Raw genomic sequence first — 13,884 nt, 5'->3', positions numbered from 1 at the left:
TTCAGATACCCTCACCTAATGCCCAACCCTACAGCAGAATGTGCTGGCAGCTACTCATAGGCTGTAGCTGTGTTTCCCGTGGTGACACCACAGGTGGTGATACCACTCTGGGCAATTAATCCAAGATCTTCAGATGGGCAGTGGGACAGTGTGCAGCATTCAAGGTAAGTTGCTTTGGTTTGCTCCAGTCTTCTCTGAAAAAAAGATGAATCTCAAGTAGTGGAAAATGAAAATAAATCAACCTAGAATGTTGTATTCCCTAGACCTCATTCTAAGATTTGTTTAAAATGTATTCAGATTTCTAAAAATACATGATTGTGTCCCTTTTCTTACCCAAGTGAACTTTCTCTAATGAAGCTTTTTTACGGTAAATGCAGCAGTTATGTTTCTGTTCCAAAATAGTTGTTTTTCAGGCGAGGTAATAGGATGACTTGGTAAAGAAACACAACCTTCTTTAGCTGAATTTAGTGAAGTACCTTGAAATCTCCTATGTCTGACTGTGACTCTTGTCCTTCTATTTGAGTGGCATTTCAGAAAGGACTTCACTGTGGAAAAGGTAAAGTGACAGCTCCAGTGCCAGCAGGACTCTGCCTGCAGAGCTGGGGAGCAGGACATGCCACTGCCTCACGTTGTACCCAAGTCCTCTTCTAGAATTTTCTCAGATTATCAGAATTTCCTTTTTCTAGGACTGCCAGTGAGAGTGAGGGATTTGTGCTGCTCGCACTCACTAGGTTTGAGACCAAAGCACATCTGTGTTTCATACATGCTACTTCATTGCAAAATCCCTCTTGTACTGGGGCAGACTCACTGTGGGAATCCAAATGTGGTTAAATCTTTGCAAGAAGGTTCATCCCATTAATGCCAGCTGTAGGATCCCTGTGGATTGGGGAATAATCCATAATCATCCCACAAGAAGCAGAAGTGCTCTCTGGAAGAATTCAAAGGAGGTAGTTGTTGCGAGGCTGGAGGTGCATCAGAGCATGAGACGCTGAAGAACACAGTCCTTGGCTTCCATATGAACATGGGAGGGCCAGGCTTTTATAAACTGCAAGGAAAAGATAGGTGGAAGAAAAAGATTTACATGTTGGAGCACATCTAGCCCATGTCTAAAGCTGGCATTCATGTTTGGGAATTTGTTCAAGGACAGTTACTCCAGCAGAGAAACGAGTGGAGTCTGCAATGTCAGGAGAGCAAGGGCTGGTGCAAGTGAAAACTACCTGGGTTTGGACTGGGGCTCCTCTGCCCAGCTCATCATCACTGCTGCTGTTTCCTCAGGGCAGGGAATATTTCTCAGGGCCTCGTCTTCCTTCTAATGGAGAGGACTAAAATTTTTCCGCAAGTGGAAGAAGAAAACTGCCTAGAAATTGATCTAAATAAGTAGATCTGGCACTTGAAGCAGTGGAGCGTGTCTATCTGGGAGTAGTTATGCTGCTTTTTAGACTTCAGCGGCACCTCAGCTGGTCTCCTAGTAAACAGATATCTGCTTTGCTCTGATACTTTTCTTTCATCACTTATGGAGTACATTTTATCTTGAGTTGAATACTGTGTGTTTTGGAGGAAATCCATCATCTTGAGTTTGCCCTTCCCTTCGTTTTGTAACCTGTTACCTGCACAGGGATGTGGCAGCCACTTCAAGTTTTGTGTGCAGTGACAAGAGTAGAATTATCAAGGTCTTTTAGACTTTAATCATATTAAAGGTGAAAAAATATTAAATCTGTGACTAAAAATAACTTTTTTATCCCTTCTGAGATCAGAATTAAGTGTGCCACAGTAGGAATAACCATTCTTATATTCCAATTCACCATAAAACCTCCGAACTACTAAACAATAACCTGAGGATTTGATGAAAAAATTTCATCTAACAAGAGCAATCTTTTCTTTCCAGTGAAGACCTGCACACATGCAGAGATAACTCACTCCCAGCTCACAGAATAACTTCAACAAGGAATCAGATTGCCAAGATAACCTGGCTCTACCTTTACTTTCCCTGTATTTCTGCCTTCAAAAATGTGCAGAGTGAGTCAAGGAGCTCGACCCCTGCAGCCCAGTTTTGGGACTGTGGTTTCCACATTCAGGTCAGCTGGTTTTTGCAAAATACATAATCTAAAACTGGCCTTATATTCCTGTAGCATAGGGAAAATAACTGGCTAAAGGGGAGGCTGCAGCTTTCAGTACAGTATTTAGTCTTTAAAAAGCACTTAAAGGAATAAGCAACATTTTGAAGAAAAATGGTAAAGAATTTAAAGCCTTATTGCTTGTGAGTGTGTTAAGAACTTTTGCTAATACATCTGTCCTTTGAGAGTGCTCTTTCTTCTGAAAAGGGCAACTGCCTCACTTCTGCTGATTGTATTTACAAAGGGTAAAAAGAGGTTTTGCTGTACCCTTAATGGACAGAGGCTAGTGGCAAATCTTGCTATTTCATAAATCTCAGCATTCCTCACGGTGTCTGCTGTCAGAATCGATTAGGAGTAAGTGCTTGGACTGCAGAGCTGTGGAGGGGCGGTGTGTCTCCTGCAGTGCCATGCAAAGCCAGGCAGAGAGTCCCCCAGCACGGGGGGTGGGGTGGGTGTGTGCCCAGGCACCCGGGAAAGCAGCCCCCGGTCCCTGCAGTGGGGACAGCACAGGCAGCGGCTCCTCGCACAGCCAGCAAACAGCTGAGCTGGGAAACATGACTGATGGCTGGTAGGGGCCAGAGCTGAGTCATCTGTAATATAATCATAAGGAAACACACATTTTTCCTGAGAGAAAATCAATAGAACTTTGCACTTTTCCTTGTAATATTTCCAGTCTGCGCCATCAGCCACAGCTCGCTCACAGTTATACTGCCATAAATTCACTGCGAGTTAATGGATTCCTACAAAAATGAATGGATTTAAAGCAGTGTAGCAGAGCAGAGGCTAGAGCCATGCACATGTAAAAATGCACGGAGCAAAAGTAGTTTCACAGCACACAGGTGACCTTTAAAGTGCCAAGACCTACCAAGTAAAAACCAAAATTGGCTAGTTCCTGGTGTGCTCCTTTTCTGGCAAAAGTCCCAAGGAAAATGAAGTCTGCAGTGCTGAAAGCCTCGCTGTGCATGGCAAGAGGGCCAGACCCACGGAAGGGAAGATGGGTGAGTGAGCAGCTTCACGCTGTGATGGAGAGTGCAAAAGACTGTCTGAACATGTCATTTGTCATTTCCTGCATAAAACATTTTGGAGCCTAGTCTCACTTAGAATTAGTAAGTAAGTAAATAATGTGCTCCCAAACTGGTGTGTCAAAACTAGGTTGGTTAATGTATGAGCTGCCTCCATTGCATTTGTTACTCCACAGCAAATTTCATGCTTAGCCAGAGGCTGGCAAAGTTCATTTATTCATTATCCCCAAACTTTGGGCAGTTATTATTCAAACTCCCCTAGTACATCTATTTAATAAGAAGAGAACAGAAAATTGATGGGATCAGAAATGTTAAAGTCTTAATTAATGCTTTTAGCAAAGACTGATTGGAGGGGGGTTGTTGTGCGAATATTAATGTGCCACAAGCGCATGTGCTGGCTGGCGTCGCTGAGCACGGAGCAGGGCTCTGCCAGCCCTGCCAGGGAGCTCAGCCCTGCACCCCAGTGAGCTGAGGGCCCATGGGGACACCATTCGTGTCACCCTAGGGGCTCTGTGCCACCAGGGCAGGGAAAACCAGTGCTGCACAGCATGGGAGAGCGCTGAAATACCAGCGTACGCTAATTATTGCTGATAATGAATAAAGCGGGTGTTTAAATGATAGAACGTTGGTTTACAGCAGGAAAAAAATGTGGGATTTTAATTCTTTGCTGTTCGGGGGCTTTGGTGGTGTTTCTGTCTCCCAGCAGCCATGCAGTGCTGCAGGTCACTGAGCTGTGATGGGGGGATGCCGGGCATCCGTGGGCATCACTCACTGAACAGATGCCCCGAGGCAGCACCCAGGGCTGTGGGCACACAGGGACCAGGTTTGGGGTCTGTGCACACAGGAAAGGTTACAATTATTCCATAAGAAAATTAACTGGCCTTAAAACAAAGAGAATGGGATGAAGGCTGGAAGAATCCCAGCAAGGCAGGAGGGTGGCCCTGAGGGCCCCCAGTCGTGCCCCAGAGCAGCAGCAGCCGCATGGTTTGACAGGGGGTGGGGAAGAGGAAGGGTGGCCAGGGGGGTTTGTTGCTGGGTTTAGATCATGACTTTAAAACCCAGCAATCTCTGCTGAGTAAAGATGGATATTGTTATAAATGAAGCCAGACAGGGAAAATGTGTGCTTCAGATCTGCATCAATGGCAGTCCAAAATTTAGCACTGGACAAGGTGGCTTTTTTAAAGGATCTGTGCTAATGCCAATGAATGGATTGAAATCTCCCGTTCCTCCTCTGGTGAGTGCCTGCCTTCTAATTATAGCAATTATGGACATTCTAAGCAAAACACAGTTGCATTCAGAGTGGAATCGAAGAGGACTTTGATGTAGAGTTATTTAATGGATTTCCCTATTTGTTGCCTATAGATTTCCTTTCCTGTTATTGTATAAATCTCACATCAAAAATCATCTGTAGCGTAATACAAACTAAATTGCCAAGATCATGATAAGTAACTCAAAAATGTTTGCAGTTCAGTTGAGGATTATACTTTTCCAATAGGAAATTTCTGGAATTTAATCTAGGGAAGATGGGAAAGAGGGTGTTAAGCAACTTTTTTTTCTGTTCCATGAGCAGACCTCTCAAAAACTTTAATTCATCTCTGTGTTAGTATTATCCTTGAAATAGGAAGCAGCTGGTTAAGACTTTGAGAGTGTTATGCAGGATGAAAAAACAGATGACCACAAAAATGGGCTCTTATTTTTGAATTTCTTTGTTCTTTTCCTTGGAAATCTGAAGTCATTGTCTTTTTTTAACAAAATAGAATGGGAATTCTTCGTTACTAATGTTCTTCAGGCTTGTTAGTTGCTCTGACAATCCAGTTAGTATCATGACTCATTTTGGGGTTTAGGATGATCAACATAGTATGTAGGCAGGTGATGATATTTAGGCTGACGGTCAAAGTCAACTGTTTGACAAAAATTAGTAGGTTATTTCTGATTTCCAAGTGTTGTGTTTTTATAATAGCTTTCAATTTCTTCTGTTTTTTAACAGAGTCCTGTATTCTCAGTCTGTGTTAGACAAGACATTTAACTCTCAATTCCCATGGCAGAGTCTTTTATTAATGTATATGCTGTAATTTAGTGACTTACTGTTCCAGGCAGTTGCATTTCAGTGCTTCCAGAGTTGTCAGAGTTGATCCAAGTGACTGATACCTGTCAGTATGCCATTAATCAACTGTCTTTGCAGCTTTATAAATGTGTCATGTCTGTGCTCTTAGGCCAGGCCTGAGGAAGGTCAGTGCCAGGACTGACACCCTGCCTTGGCTCGCCCCATTCTTCCCTCACAAGAGCAACGTGGTGGGTTGCTGTGCCTGAGAGATGAGGAGCTTGGCCAGATGTCAGCAAAGGACCTGAGAACTAAATTACCCCCTGGGACACTCTGATGCCCTCTGATGGCATCAGGCAACCCTGGGCTGGGGGATAGTCTGTCCTCTGAGACCTGCACTTGGAGAATCAGTTCTCTGGAGCCTACAGAGCATCACCAATGTGGTGGTGAGGACTTAGTTTTTCTCTGCTTTCTGGAATCTCCTCACAAGCACTGAAAGCAGGATGGCAGGGGCTGTATTGCCTGGCCTCCAGTGGCCAGTGAAGCTCAGGAAACCTCTTGCCCCGTGTCCCAGTGCACAGCTCAGCCTGGCACGCCCTGGTCTGGCAGGACAGCCACCACCACTCCCCCAGCTTTGAGCAGGCAAGGACAGAGGGAGCACAAGGAAAGGCCACCCACCCATCAGTTCCTGAAGGGACCTTCAAATGCCTCAGGATTTAAAAGCCTGCTTTCCCCAGGTAAACCAATCCTGTGCCTCTGACAGGAATTAGGGTGTTGTTGAAGACCCCCACATTGCTATACTGAATTTGCAGTGTGCTCTGAGCTCTGGCAGGTCGGCACTACCTGCTCAGTGTGTCTCATTGTGACTAAGCCAAGCAGTACACGAGCTCAGGAGCTGTGCTTGCTTGGGAATGCTGATAAATCTTTGGACAAAGACACAGAGTGCACATCTAAATCCAAGTCAAGCCAAGGAATAACTGTACTGAATGATGATCTAGACCCAGCTATGTCTGTCAGTGATACCTGTTAGCCTGAGGGGAATGCAGCACTTGAGAAAGTGCACAAGAGAAGGTAAAGGCAACAAAATCAAATGAGACAATGAAAATTTACAGTTTGATAAAGGAAACATCAGTTGCTTTATGGTCTTTACGAAATACACTCTTGTTTGTTATTCATTTATGTTAATTCAGTGCAAGACAGTAAAAGTACAATCATTCAGTGCTACAAATAATAACAATAGTGTAATCCATTTACAGAGTGCCTGGATATAATTTCAACTTTTATAGTGTAGTGCTATGAAAGTCTCAAGTTAGTTAAATGCACAGCAAGGTGCTAATTGCAATGCTGGTTAAAATGAACCTCCATTTATGGTTAAGTCGCTGATAATGACTTTGCACCCGAGCTATCCACGTCCCACTGAAGTCTGCAGCCAGACACCTTACAGAGGGACATCTTTTAATAATTAATAACCCTGGCTTAGAGAAGAAAGCAGGATTTGACAAGACAGGAAGACCAAGACTGAGTAAAAGGAACTAAATCCAGCTTGCCATGGTGTCAAATGTGAGTAGCTGAACTTTTTGCAATATTTTTTAAGAACATAAACTCTCTTTATTAACCTGAGTTAATTATTTTATTACCAGAGAGGTCTTATGCCGTGAGACTAAAGCATTTCACTAAAGCAAACCATCTCAAAAGCAAATGCTTGGAGCGTTGCTGGGTTCAAAAAGTGTTTGTCAACCTGTTTGTAAATGAGCATGGAAAAGTCAACCCAGTTTAGGCTCATTACCCCAGGTAATTCAAACCTTGCCACTGCAGGTTTCTGGAGCAGAGCAGCACCAGAGAAAACACTGCTCATGTTCAGGGCCATGAAAATGCCATGTGTTCACCCAGCACGTTTCCCTTCATTCAGTGCTGATCTCTGTCGCTGCTGGCATTTACTGGGCTTGGGGAAATCATCCGTCCGGTTTGTTGTTTACAGCTGGGAATGTGACTGCAAATGGCAAGGGAGGAGGGGAGCCACAGGGGCCATTTCCCTGGGGACACTGAGTCTCACCTTCTGTGGGGTCTCAGGAGTAGGAGACAGATGTGCTGCATGGCCTGCTCAGGGACTGGGCTCAGTAAGTTCTGCGGTCATGCTGAAGCCATTTAATTCTATCTTAGCAACACTCAACATTCCCGAAACAGATGGATGGAGCTGATGGACAGGTGAATAAGCAAGAGCAGCATGATTAGCCACAGCTCAAAGTTTAACTCTGCTCCAAAACAAGCTTTTCTCAGTGGAGAAAAAGAGGGGGTTTGTGTGTGAGTGTTTTTCCTTCATGTGCCGAATCAAGAAGCAGAATAAGGTGTTTTCCCAAATAAATGCGCTGATAACGGTTTTCGTCATGCATCCCTAACTAATTGGGGGGCGATGAAGTGCATAATTCCAATGCTATCAAGCCTGAGGGCTTGAAGAAAAGCTTAACTCTGCCTGCAAAGCAGAGTGGAGATAGCTGGTGTGACAACTGCCTATCAGTGGGCTGCAGGCTTTCAAACCAGCCATGACACAGGGGCCCTGTCTGATTGCAGCTCCAATTCTGCCCACGGTCCTGCCTCCTGGGTTCAGCATCATTACTCCATGGCCAATAAGGCCTTAAATAGGCACAATGCACAGCTTATTTCAGGAGGAAATATTTTAACAGCACAGGTGACTGTCATGCATGCATTAAGAAAACCAGGACACAGCATACCAAATTTAGTTTAGCTACAGTAAAATAACTGAAACAGAGCAATGCTGACCCCAGCTAGTGAATGGTGAGACCTGGCTTTTGCTGCACAGGAGAGATTAGGTTCTTCTGATTTGTTTTCCTCCCTGTCTCTCTCTATACATATTTCATATATATAGCATATACTCACATAAATATAGCACATATTTAGTATTCAGCTGTTTGAGACAAAACCCCAACATTTTAGAGACAGAAGCGTCCTTCAAGCTCAGCAGCACAAACTGAGGTCTCACAGAAATAGCAATCGCAAGTGGAAAGTAGCCCCTGCTGTGCAACACCTCAACTTTGTTATATTGTAATACATTTTCTTATTTTTCATGTGCCTTGTTCATGTGACCCTGCCAGTATGTAAAAATGGTTGTTGACAGTTTCTTTGGTTTGGTTTTATTATGATGTAATTTATGGGATGCTGAAAGTCTGCAAGTACTTGTACTTGACTGACATTTCTCTGAGCGTCAAAAGATTGCTCTTGTATACTTGACTGAGATTAAAATGGGTAGACTGCTTATAGCTGTATCCTGCTTTCAAAGTGCAGGATTGGACAGCTTCCATTAAATTGTTATTTTCAGTTATTATTAGCTCCTAAATCAGTTAATATAATTCCTTTCCCATAATGAATGCACAGCATTGTAAGCCTAAATGCCATATTTTCTATTGATCTATTTCCACAACCTGTTTAGTGAAATAATTAAAATGATTTACAAGGCTGACCCAATATCTTAGTGGTTTAGTAAATCACATTGCCATCTGGGATGCTCAGCTGGTTTTAAGATCCCAGCTCCTGGCAGCAGCAGGACCTGGGAGCAGAGCTGCAGGACGTGCTGTGCTGCTCCTGAAGGTGTGCTGGGCTCTGGAAACACCTCCTCCAGTGCTCAGGGAGAACAAGGGCTCCAGCTGCTTTGCTCAGTCATCACCTCTGTTCAGAGAAGGGAAATTTCTTGGTGCTACCCAGCCAGAGCAGAATCTGAGCTGCAATCCGCAGGGAAGGTATCTACACTAGCAACTTGAACATCCCTGTTTTCTATCCCCAGAACTGACCCCCACATGTCTGTGCGGGCACCAAAAGCATCTCAGCTGTGGAGCTTGGTATTTTTACATGCAAGACAATGTGGGAAATTATCATTTCTTTCTTCTGTTGTTGTTGTTTTAACTCATTAGAAGAGGACAACTATAAATACATTGCCTGTTTAAATGTCAGGGTTATGGAAAGGCTCAGTTGGACTCAGTACTGTCAGGACAAAGATGAACTAAGGCATGTCCTGAAGTCTCTTACAGTCTCTGGAAGTCCCTTTGGTAATCTCAGAGTACCCCAGGTGACTCCTCAGGTGATAGGGAGGGCTTCATTAAGATGATCTCTGCACACAGGAGCCCCTCCTGTGATAATACAGGCTCTCCTGACTCCTCCACGTCTCCCACAGCTCTTACAGACAAACACACAGAGCTCATGCTGGTAGGGCTTAGAGGATATTCCTGGGTTTGCTCCTAGCTCACCTCCCAGTGTTATGGAAACACCAACAGAGAGCCCTCGAAGGAGGGGCAGAAGGACACTACAGCAGTGCCTGGGAGGAGACACAGTAAACCAGACTCTCTAGCAAGAGTGGCAAGAGCAAACTCCACCAAAAATACTATCATGAAAAGCAGGTAACAACCCTCTTTCTCATGAAAAGTGTGGATTTGGACAGTTGCAGTCTGGAACAAAAGGGATTGAGGTGACTTCTGTGGAATCAGGGCAATTGCTGCAAAGCAGGGAGTGTGCACCAAGGGCCACCCCTCGTGGGGGTCTCACCATTTCAGGGTCCTGCCCTGGCCAGGCAGGCAGGGAGGACATCCCTTGGGTACACCTGTATGGGCAGGAAGGGCACAGACCTCCATCCTGGAAGGACAGAGCCCAGAGCTCTGAAATCAGTCAGCGTTTGAGAACCACTTATAATGCCTCCACTTGCAACTCCTGAGCAAGCCTTGACTTTGCTTTTAGCATCTAGTATATTTATTTTTAGTTCTATTATTTTGCATAATTACACAAAGAAAAGAAAACATCCTAGACAAAACTTTAAAATTTGAAGACAGTTGTTGGATGCACTTTGCAGCAGATGTCATTATCTTCCTTCCCTGACCCTGACCCACAAGCATTTCTATTTTGCTTTAAATGGACCTGCAATTTCATCAGATGTATTCAGCTGGAACTCCTTTTTGTTAAATAAACTTTACCCTTGTGCTGACTGCTCCAAGCTCTGAAAAGAAACATTCCTTGCTTGTGACTGTTCCAAAATGTAGGTCTGAAATTCATAAAGGAAGTGTTGGTAAATGGGCTGTAATCATACTGAAAGGCAAGTAAGTATTCTTCCTCTAAGGCAGAAGAAAATAAAGGAAAATCTGCTTTGCTTCTGCTGCCTCAATGCTGATAATTTTACAGATCAGAGGGCTTTTTTTTAGAAAGAAGCCTGCTGTGCTGCAGTGTGTGTTTCAGTGCTGAAATACCTGTAGTAAAGCCTTTAATGCCACAGTTGGACATGTAAATCAGGGCCTCATTTCATGACCTGACACTGCTGGCAGCAGAGGGTCTGTGCCCTGGCACACCCCACCACGGGCAGCAGCACCCTGGGGTTCACCACGGGGCAGAGCACACAATGGTGGCGGTGTGTCTGTCCTCCAACACGGGCAGCTGTGCCCGTGAGAGCTGGAGGGGTGTTCATGAGAGCTCCATGGATGGGACAAATAGGATTGAAGTGACACAAGAGTCAAAAATGACCTCAGAGAGGGACTCAGTGCCTGAGTGCCCAGCGGGGTCACAGTGCCCTCCTCACTGCCTCCCGCCTCAGGTGAACATCCCCACTTTGATGTCTGTCTGCCCTCAGGGCTGGTTTCTTCCAGAACAGGACAACCACAAACCAGAAGGTGCTGGGCAGCTCTGTGGGTGGTGTGTGCCACATGGCTAAAGCAGAGAGCTCCTGAGCAGCGACTGGCTCACTGCCCTGAGCCCAGAGGGCACACACAGCTCTGCTGGTGATTACCAGCCAAAGCATCCTTGTGCTTACTGTAGCCCCTAATAACCCCTGTTCTTCCTATAGGTGGGATCCACCACTGCAGCACTCCTCATTTCACACTCACATAACTCTCAGAAATCCTTTAAACCACAGCAACACAGAGCAACTCGAGCTACCTGCTAACAAGGGCTCTGTACTTACTGAGCTGTGGCAAAGCCAAGGAGCCCCTGGCAGCTGTCTGCAAGTGTGCCTTGGGTCAGGTATAAGCCTGTGATTAGTTAATTCTGTTTAGAGGTTCTGATTAAATGAGACATTTTCTCTCTCCCATTTTCACACCCTGTTCTGTTTTTAACAAGTATAAGGTGCTTAATAATCTCTACCACCTGAAATGATCACTGGCAGGATGAAAGCTCTACCCCTCCCACCTTTGCCATTTTGTCCCACTGCAAAATTTATACATTAATCCCATGCTAAAATTAACATATATTGCTGAGGCAAATGAATTGGCATCTCCATGTATATCTATTAGTTTCCAGCATTTCCTAAGAGGGCTTTCATTTAATTACCAGCCTGACAGGCTAACTCACTCCCGAACTGCAGCCACATTTATTACTTTTATCTCCTTGGACACCTGCCTCTCTCCATGGTTTATCAGATTCCTACAGAAGAGAGGAACAGAATATTTTCTATTGCACCAGGTTATTGTTTCTTTAAAAGGCACTTACCAGAGCACTGACCTCAAACAGGGTGGTTGTGTGGTTTTTTTTGGTTGGCTTTGGATGGGCTTTTTTCTTTTTCAATTATCAGAGCACTGCAGCAGCGTTAACCCCCTCACTGCCCCACCACACTCCAGCAGTTCAGAAGAAATCAGATTACAGATACGGAGCTGAAAGCCTCACCTCCAGCTCCGTGCAAGCAGCTGACCACCACTCATAAAGACCCTGCCTGCAGCGGGAGCCCAAGCCCTCACATGATGTGGCTGCTTTTCACACTCCCACGGATGAAAACTTCACGTGAAAAAGCCGAGAGATTCGTGAGCATGGCTCAGTGCCCTCCACTGCAGTCCAGTGACAGGGATCTACCTGAATTCCTCTGGATGATTTGGGTACGTTTTATATATATAGTCACTGATGTCTCTACAGTTGGTTGACTAAAAGTTAACACAGATACGTGGAACATTATAAAAATAATGCTGTCTACATGCATTACCAACATAGGGTAACCAGCACTAGGGGTTATCAGCACTCTGATTACACACCACCCCATTACACCTGGGTATCACAGCTCTTCTCTTGGATTGCTTCTGGCAGCAGCTCAGGACCCTGCTAGTTCAGGTGCTGAGTGTGGCAACAGGGCTCATTCAGCCCAGTCTCAACAGACAAATAGATTCCCCTTGTTTTTCTCTGGGTCACACTTCCTGAGACACACAGATCCCCTGGGCAGGGCTCTCGTGAGCTGGTGTGTTGTGACAGACACGCTCAGATCCCAGTGGCACCATGGTTCCTTGGAAGGTGAGCCCTTCCTGTGTGTGGACTCAGCACTGCATCCCTTTGGAGATGCTCAGGCTGATGTGCCTTGTTAAAAGGAATGGCTCGATCCTGACAGCTTCAGTGTGCTGCTTCCAAAGAGTCTGGCAGGAACAGGGCCTTGCTGGTAGTGATGCCTTGGAGAAAGGCACCTCATTACAGAGGAAAAATGAGAAATTTGTATCTGTTTCATTAATGAACCTGTTCAACTTCCTTGGGATTTCATGCCAGTTCCTAACTACAGGCATAGTGGACATCTGGCACAAGCACCTGCTGGCTGTGAGCTGTGCAGGAGGAGGCTGTGCTGGGGACACTGCCCTGCGTGGCTGGAGCCTCCTGCTCCTTCGTGGGTCAGGGTGGCAGGGGTAGTGCCCATGGCCCCATCCAGAGCCCCCTGAGCCTGGGGAGTGCCCTCCCCTGGACTCTAATCCAAGCAGTTTGTGCTTAAGCACCTGCTGGGAAACAACTAAAGATGTTCAGTGAAACAAGAATTATTTTAACGTACCTTGCCTTGTGCAGAATGTGCTCCTTCCTGTACCCCTTCCTTCCTGTCACCACAGTCCCAGTAAAAACTGGTCTGACTGACTCCAGGGCCTTGAGGCTGAGTTACACACAGCACGTGTAACACTCCAGTTTATGGCTGGGAGCTCATGGTGTGGGGTCCTTGAGCTCGTGGGTGCTCTGGCAGTGCCCAAGGGTTTGAGGTGACCAGAGGAAGCAGCCTAACTGACACAGATTTGACTTACAATGGGTTAAGAAAAAAAATCTCTAGAAAAAAAGCCCAAACAGCCTTTATTAAAATCCATCATAGCTGATTTTTGACTCTAAAGCCTTTTTATTTGTATAGTTTTCAAATGTTAATAAATTATGTTAATTTTATGTAGTTTAACCAAAACCAAATGAAATACATTAAACTATTCAATCTGCTACAGATCCAGTGACTATTATCACTTTATAATTTATTATTTTTAATACTCATTTTGCATCATACATCCCTATCACATATGAGCCAATGTTAATTACATTTTAAAATAAAATATTCAACAAGATCTAAATGAGACTCAAAGCATAGCAAAAGTAATGACTGGGAGACAGACTGTCATGGAATAATACATGAAAGCCTAATGCTGGTATTAATTAGTAAATACAAGCTGTTCAGGAGCAGCAGTGGTGCGTGTCTTGCTGATGTGTGTTTGGATCATACATGATCCCAGCATGCAGCAAAACCAAATATCAGCTGCCAAAGCCTCGGCTTTCTGACCGCTCATTGGTGTTTGGGGGAGCAAGTGCTGCTATTTTAGCGCTGCTCAGCAAGGCAAGGCTGGGTAGTTCTAGTTCGCAGTAGTTATCTCCAGGTATTCTAGGGTCACCCATATTTTAAATATTTTAAGACGGATATAGCTTCTTATTATGACATAAGAATGTACTGGTG

This window comes from Myiozetetes cayanensis, unplaced genomic scaffold (genome assembly GCF_022539395.1).
Source record: "Myiozetetes cayanensis isolate MyiCay16 unplaced genomic scaffold, myiCay2020 scf16, whole genome shotgun sequence".
Lineage (NCBI taxonomy): Eukaryota > Metazoa > Chordata > Aves > Passeriformes > Tyrannidae > Myiozetetes > Myiozetetes cayanensis.
Note: the sequence above shows the minus strand (reverse complement) of the source record.